The following is an 8272-nucleotide window of genomic DNA, read 5'->3' as shown; positions in this document are numbered from 1 at the left end:
TACTTCTATCTTTGTATTTCCCTCTCACTGTAGTAGCATATGTCCCCTCCGGGAAGGATCTAATTAACAAGGGTGTGCAGTTACTGTAATGCCATTACGATATAAAATATGCACGTGCTATCCCGCTCATATTTCGTGAATATTTTTTTCTCTATGACTTCATATTACATCCGCTTATCTGCGCGCCAGAAAAAAAGGATTATTAACTAGATCTAATATATTGTTACAGCAATTTGCGTCGACGTGGCAACAGTGCCTATGATGGAGACGCGTTTTGCCTTAAAGATATGCACCGGCGTAAATTTCTTTTCTACTGTCGTCGTAAGTATTTTGTGGATCATTGATTTCTTGCAAGGTAAACGTTTGCGAGTGAATTTGCATGTTTGAATTTGCTAAGACTGTTATAAAGGTTCCTGGCTCCGGAAAGTTTTGAAATTCCTCAGAATCCAAACACACAAGCAAAACATTTCGAGCTACGTATACTGGGACTGCGTCTGCAAAGCTTTTTGTGTTAGGTCAATTCAATATTTGGGGCACCAAGAGCTGATATATTTTACTGGTTGAAAAAAATAGAGTATGTTAAAGCACGAATTTCTGAATGTAGCCAAGCCAAAAATGAAAATTGATATATAGTATGTCAAAGGTAAACGCTAATGTATGTCCATTATTATTGTATTCTTACATGTGGTCGCGGATGCAAAAGTTTACAATAGAACACCAATTACGCGTCCATCCAAACCAAGAAGAAGTGTCCGATAAAATTAGGAGATAGGTGAAGGGCGCATCTAGGCTAAGCCCCCTCCCCTCCACAACTCTAAGGAGCGTGAGGGAGCGCTGATTTTTCGGCCACCAGTCAGACAGCGCGTGATATTTGTCAGTGAACAAGTATAGAATCTCACTAGACCGATCTCATCAGCTAGTTTGAGAACGCCACCGCTGCCGATATGCATCGTGGGAGCTGTAGTTTTTTGCACGCGCGACAACCCTGCTGGAGGTCTGTGTGAGCAGACCACGAGGCAGCATGAGCTGTCGCCGTGAACTGGCGTCTGCCTCCTACAAACTACAGTTATGGCGGCGTCACGCATGCGTGGAACGCTTGGTGAGATCGGTCTATTGTGTCTCGGTGCTCAGTTACAGTGTACTAAACTACTTGGGTAATGTTGGGACCGGAGGGGCTCGCCTGAAACACGCGGTATTGATCTCGACAGGTGTCGACACCGGCGCGTTATCTAGAAGGTGTGCGCATGCGCGGCTGCACGCGCGAAAATAAGAATTTTTGGTGCCGCTTTGGCGGAGTGCACATAGGCTTTCTGATACAGCTACGACCTGGTAGCGGCCGTACCGCGGCATCAATTACGCTGCGGCACGATCGTTAGCAACATGATGCTTCAATGTATTGGACGGTACAAGCTACATTACCCTTCCTTAACATAAAACAATAGCGACTTTCAAGAAGCGGATTGCAAGTTGTTTCAGCATAGAATTAGCTGCGATTTTCGGTTTGTCGGATAGTGCGCATTTTAAATGAAATGCCCATTTCCTTGGTCGCAAAGGCCGAACATTCGATATTTGAAAGAGATATCTACAACTCGGAAGCAGTACTTTTTTTCCCCCCTATCTTATCTTATAATGAAACGAAACGGCACATTCTAAAGTCCGAGATTGTTTTAGTATGTTTTTAATACCCCAGGTTAACTTCTTTGTCTTCTTTTCTGCCCGTCTTCTTTTTCTTGGCCTTAATCAGCTCGCTTCACTTGTCACTCATTCTTGTGTTCATTTATGCGACGAACCACCCAAGCGACGGTCGCAAAGGGGTCAGAATCTTTTATTTCTTCATGGCTGCCACGACCATCCGAGGACCACCCGACGTTCACTTGTGAGAAATGGCTTATAAGCCGTGACAATTTTTATCACGCGTTTTAACATTGAACTTAAGTCCAAAAACTGAGAAAACGTGGGCTGAACAAGTAATGCTTTATAAATTTCAAAGAAAACCAGCAACTATTTCACATCATTTTGAGCAGAAAACATGAGCACACGTAGGTCAGGCAAGGAAAAAGTTGTAATAGTTTATAGCACGGCATTGAAATAGTGGTTACAATGTGCTGCACGTACATGGTTACAATATGCAGTGCATTATCCTCTTGAGGGTAAACTATCTGAAACCTACACGCTCATAACAATACATTTACCGACAGCTGCTTTCTGACAACCAGGTAAGTCTTGACTGGTTGTATCTGGTTAACGCAGACAGACAGGGTGTTTTAGGGGCGAAGCTCCTTAGCGGCTAGCCATGTCCGTATATCCATCCACCGTCGGGTGCACGTGCTCCTGCTAGTGAGCTCACGCGCTCACGTGCTCACGAGCACGTGAGCACGTGCTTCCGTGCTCGTGTAGGGCAAAAAACAAAAAAAAAACGCATCTCCACGTGGCGAATGATGTTGATTGAGGCAAAGCTCTGGTGCTGCTTGTTTGCGTAAACGGTGAGCCGCAGCATGTCGAGCCTTTCGTTCATTTTCATCCATGTCGGAAAGAGAATGTGTAATACGGAACGTGGATATATACACATTTGAGCATTTGACCGCAGCGTGACATGGATGAAAACGAACGAAAGGCTCGGCATGCTGCGGCTCACCGTTTACGCAGACAAGCACCACCAGAGCTTCGCCCCAATCAACGTCATTTACCACGCGGAGATGCGGTTGTTTTTTTTTTTTAGAGCGCAGCTCTTAGGCGCCTGTTCTCGGCGTAAGCGGCGCCGCCGTCGCCATCGCCGTCGGCGTCGGCGTACCGCGAGGTCACGTCTCTTTATTTTTTTTTTGTAGGTTTGCCAGACTTTAGCAAGGCCAGCATGTGGCCTTTTCAACCATTTTCCCATTTTTGTCTGAAGTCCTCTTTCATAGTCTTCAGCTGAGCATTCGAGAAACGTCGTTCGCCGTGGTGGCATTACCGGAACTTTGTTCGGTGGCTGATATGTAAAACTGAACCGATCTGAGTCCCTCGGACCCTATTAAAAAATGTCATTTGTATGAGAAATTTTTCTGTCCAAGAAACAGATATGAATCATACAATATATATAAGAATATATAGAAAAAATGTAAGAACGATATAAGAACATATAAGAACCATAAAGAAACTTTTGAGAAGCTTCTCTCAGTTTCTTATATAGTTATTATATGTTCTTATATAGTTATTATATGGCTTTTATATGGTTCTTTTATGTTCTTATATACCTTTTATGATTCATATGAGTTTGTTGGACACAAAAAATTTCTCATACAATTGGCTTTTCACTAGGGGACCGGGTCATTGGCATAGAGCAGGGATGGCCAAGCTGCGGCTCTTCGCGTGTAAAAGTGCGGCTCGCGGCTCCCCCCCCCCCCCCACCCCCCCCCCCCCCTTGCGCATCCCCAAAAAGAGAAATGGGACGCGTTTTAAATCGAAAGACAGGTTGCGGTTTGGTAGTCTTGTGCTACTGCCACCTTACGTAGAGTTTGATTGCTTTTGGCTCGGATAGATTTAAAGTGGTTCGAGTTTCGTTTATTGCTCTAAACAAACGTTTGTCCCCCCCCCCCCCCCCCCCCGCGGCTCTTGGAAGTTTTGTGGTTTTTATTTATTTATTTTTTTGCAGATCTTAGGCCGGGTCAGCCTGGCCACCCCTGGCGTAGAGCGTTGTTTGCGATAAAAAGTCAAAGTGACTGGACAAAGAATCGCCACGAGATCTTTAGAACAGCGTTATAAAGCACGTGTGTGCAGAACAAAACAAACCAAACAATATGGAGAGCAAGCAATCTAGCTACAGACCTTTTACTGTTTACAAAATCACAGCCCAGCACGTACGTGTTTGTCGCTTCGGAAAGCGAGAAAAGCACGCGCTATACGCCCGAAAACTGAAGATGGCACCGGCCTACTTTCTCTTCAGGCAGATATAAAAGCTCTGCACAGAGACGTGCGCAAAGGACACCATAAAAATGGAAAGCCGATCGCTTATATATAGTTTACTTAAGAAAAGAAATATACAGTAGCCTTGGCATATTAACGGTGTCCTTTGCGCACGTCACCGTGCAGAGTTTTCTTATCTGCCTGAAGAGAAAGTAGTACTGGGATGGGTCTATTGCAAGTATCTCGTGCTCAGAAAAGGCTGCAGGAAGTGCTCGGTCAATATTCAAAGGTCGGGTTAGGAACCGGTTCGAACCGGTTCGCGCTTATTAAAACCGGTAACCGGAGTGATATTATGTGCGCTACCTTAAACCGGAACAGAACCGGAACAGAATGCAATGCTACTGAACCCGAACCCGAACCGAACCAAAATAATGACCGGTTCGACACCCTGCTTCAAACGTTCAATGACAGCCTCAGCTTTCGTTGACGATAGATAAGAGATCTTTTGAAAGCGAGACATGTCGCCATCGCAGAGCAAATACTCATTGCCTCGTAGATGAAACAAGTCAAGCCCAACCATTTGCCGTGGAAGAGATGGCGACATCGTTCGCATGAGAGGCTCGGCGATTTGTTGGCATACCTCCGGGCACACAACGCAATTACTGACAACTCTTCTCAGCTCGGACGATAGTTCAGCATTTCCGTCTTTAGGCATCCAGGAATAAGGAGACGAGTTCCTTAGAGCAGAAAGCCTTCGCAATGGGGCAGGCTTCGCCTGTACTGCCAAAATGGCCACACGTCGAGAGGAAGTCTTGACATTGATGGCCATCCGTTTATGCAGTACTCCCAAAGCCTCTGGCAAACTTTGTCTTTCTCTTGGGCTTTTCTGACCGGATGCAGAGTGCTGATTCGGAGCCCCATCACTGCTCTAACAAGGAATGTATGAAGCTCAGTGCAGGTCAGTGAATTCAGCTGGCTCTTCCTCAGTCACCGGAGCTTTTGACAGAGTATCAGCCGTCGCGATGCTCTTGGCAAGAACATACTGCACCGCATCAGACGCATGCAGAAAGGCTGAATACGAGGAGTGAGCATATCCAGTGCCGACTTCCCCAAGAGCGTCAGTAATGATTGATGATTGGTCTAGAATGTCGCCGTTAGGCCCCGCAAAAAGTCTTGAAACCGCTCTGCTCCCCAGGTTAAGGGCAATGCTTATTTTCCACTTGACCGTATCGGGTTTCAGTTGGGGTAAGGGACCATGATGCGAAGGCCACAGCCCATTCCTTCCGATCGGGTTGGACCTGAAGCAAACTGCCCCTAATTCATGTGAACACGCATCCGCCGAGGTTATTGCGGTATACAACGGATTGTAGTTAGCCATGCAACAATCTAAACACAGATGTTTGACGCTTTGCTGAGCGGCTGCCTGTGGGGGACCCCACGCCCACTCCGACGTTTTTGAAGTGGGTCTCTGAGCGGCGCCGTAATTTGTGCTAAGTTCGGAAGAAACCTTGCCAGATGCTTCGCCATTTCAAGGATTCGACGGATGCTGGCAGGATCCTCTGGAGCCAAAAGATTTCTGATTGCCCTGACCTTTGCTGGGAACCATCGAACACCGTGTCGTGATATAATACATCCAAGAAAGTAACTTCCCTTGTGCTGAAGACACACTTGGTTTTGTTGAGGGTGACTCCACTTTGCTCTAGGCGCCTTAGAGTCTTGTGCAGATTTCTATCATGCTCAGCTTGGTCCTTGCCGAAGAAAAGTACATCCTCCATGAGGTTGAGGACCCCGGGCAGTCCGCTCAAGAACCCCCACATGCGTTTTTGGAAATATTCGGAGCTAAAGTTATCCCAAAAGGTAGCCGTTTGAAGCAGAAACGGCAAATGGGGGTTATGAACGTGGTCTGCATTTGGCACGAGGGAGAGAGACGGATTTGGTGGCACCAGGAATTAGCATCCTACTTGGAGAACGCTGCCGCCGCCTCCAACTGGCCAAACGTTTCTTCCACAGTTGGAAGGACATAGCGCTCTCAGCGGAAGGAGGTGTTGAGGTGAGTGAAGTCGATGACCAAGGGATGGCCAGAGACGCAGGCAAGAGGATGGTAATTCCGAAAATGTATCTGGGACAGCTGAAACCTTTGCACCGGTATCGATCTTTGCAGTCAGTGAAACGTTGTTCACGATTATCGTCGCGAACTTGGCCGTCTAACGAACTCCTCCACGGCGCCGAGAAAAACCGCCCGATGTTGAATTCTGTTCCACTGAGGAAATTCTTTTGGTTCCTCCACGCATCTTCTTACAGACACGTGCGTAATGACCCTTTGTCTTCCATCCAGTGCACTTTTCGGCCCGCGCCGGGCACTCAGAGCGAGCTTGGGGCAATCCTCCACAATAACCGCACGTTGAGCTTGTTTGTTTAGCTAGTGAAGTTCGCTTCGCATTCGACATAGATGGAGCGCTGCGATGCTTAACGAAGGAGAACTCCGCGGACGGATGTCGTGACGTCAACAACCCGGGAAACTCCGTCCCCGGCTCCGCCGCGTGCACCTGCGGAGCTTTCGTGCTGACAGCACGAAGCCTCCGCGCCTCCGCCACGGAGGAGAACGGCGACGCGAGGCGTCAAAAAGGAATGATGTATGTCTCATGTCATGCGCGCTTTGCGGAGGAAAGGGGCGGATTTCTCCTTCGTGTGGATACCCCATTAGATGACGAGCCTTTTGCCACTGCGTCCAAGTCGGCGTTTTCACTCTTGACAGGTGGTAGCGCTTCAGTCTTTCTCAACAGGTGCTGCTGCCTGTGAACAGACTCTTTCTGTCCAGCCTTGGCAAGCCCGGAATCTAGAGTGAGCGCAGCGACTAGCTGAAGAGCTTCCGAGAGCGACTTCTCGCAGCCCAAGAACGAAGCAGTCACGAATCAGGCGGCCACGCAGGCTTCCGTGGTCGCATCCGTCCTCCATGTTGTAGAGCACGCGGTTACGTATTGGCCCACGGTTTCAGTGGGCCCCTGCACCCGTCTGTAAAACATGCAGACTCGTATTCTACAGTTCCTGACTTGAAGGAAGTGACCGTCAAATCTCACTTTCACAGTGCCATGCTTCTTGGCGTCGGCGTCAGATAATCCGAAGATGTTGACAATTTGCATAGTTTGGTGACCCATGATGTAGAGAAGCGTTCGTACCTGGGTTTCCGCGTTCTGTGGGACCAGTCCGGTTGCGTGACGGAAATCGTCGAACTCGGCGATCCACGCCAGCCACTCCGAAGCGTTACCAAACTGGAAAGGTTCAGGCGGCCTGAGGGCGACTCCGGTGGCGACATTTGCCCGATCCATGACTCGATGCGGTCCGCAGTCGCAAGGCGACTCCCGAAGCTTCAGAGGCGGCGGGACCCCACTTCTGACACCACGTCTCGGTGCTCAGGGGCACCCGAAAGCAATACGACTGACTCCGTGTTCCGGTAGACCGAAAAGTACGTTCATTCCTTCGTGCCCTGCACAAGCCACGGGCCCTATTGCACACGGCTGCCTGCCTCGCTTATAGAAAGCGGGATGTTCAAAAGAGGCTCACGCCCCAGATTGGCGAGAGGGTCCATCTGAAACCTCGGTGATCGGTCGCGAATTGCAAGTCCGCCTGCGCTGCGTTTTCGCGTGCGAGGAGGAAAGGCGGAGACGTTTGCAGACGATCAACGCTTTCGTCTCCTCCTCGTAGTTTGTAGGCTTGTATTGCAAATGCGGCCCAATGCGGCCCATCAATCATGTGATTGTGTTCGTTCAGATGGAACATCTCTGTAGCTCAGGGTCTATATCACCGCGAGCCCGCTAGCCTGCGCCTTTGGTGCTGTGGTAAAGCAGGATTTTTTTCCGCCGGGCGGACACCGGATACGCCCGCGCCTTGACGCACGCAGGAGTTAACCGGTTCGCGGATCGGAAACTCGATGAGAAGGTAAGGCAGAGGGCCGCCATTGGTCGGAAAATCTTCCAGGAACATTAACAACGACGAGCCAATCGGCAAAGGAACAGAAGAAGCGTGTTCTGCCCAGCACCCGAATTGAGCCTCCATAAAACTTTTCAACACGCTCGTCGAAGGCTTTTATCGCCAAAAGGTTGAAGTGCAGCACCGAAATCCAGGGAACCTCCAAATCAGTACTGGCGACCGAAAAAAAAATTAGGGACAACTTTTTTGTAAGTTGTGAACGCGAAGGCATGGATGTCGCAGAATGAGTTGCTGCGCGAGTTGATTAGACATGTTGCCTTGGTCTGCCTCAACGGGCAACTTGTCTCCCAACTGTAGATGAGCAATTTGGCCAGTGCAGTACAACCGCTAGCCTGGGGTCTTTACCGAGCACCACGCAGTGGTGATAGCGACCGCACGCCGGTACGATGCTCATCTAGATTTA

At 48.9% G+C, this 8272-nt stretch overlaps 1 pseudogene; it reads right to left on the bottom strand.

Annotated features, from left to right (window-relative positions):
* Positions 1-6086: 6086 nt before the first annotated feature.
* Positions 6087-6890, bottom strand: LOC115332198 (annotated as a pseudogene).
* Positions 6891-8272: the final 1382 nt, after the last annotated feature.

The sequence above is a fragment of the Ixodes scapularis genome, unplaced genomic scaffold, assembly GCF_016920785.2.
Source record: "Ixodes scapularis isolate PalLabHiFi unplaced genomic scaffold, ASM1692078v2 PGA_scaffold2__306_contigs__length_199485367, whole genome shotgun sequence".
NCBI classification, from domain to species: Eukaryota; Metazoa; Arthropoda; class Arachnida; order Ixodida; family Ixodidae; genus Ixodes; species Ixodes scapularis.
The sequence above is the reverse complement of the archived record's forward strand: the minus strand, read 5'-3'. Positions and strand labels throughout refer to the sequence as shown.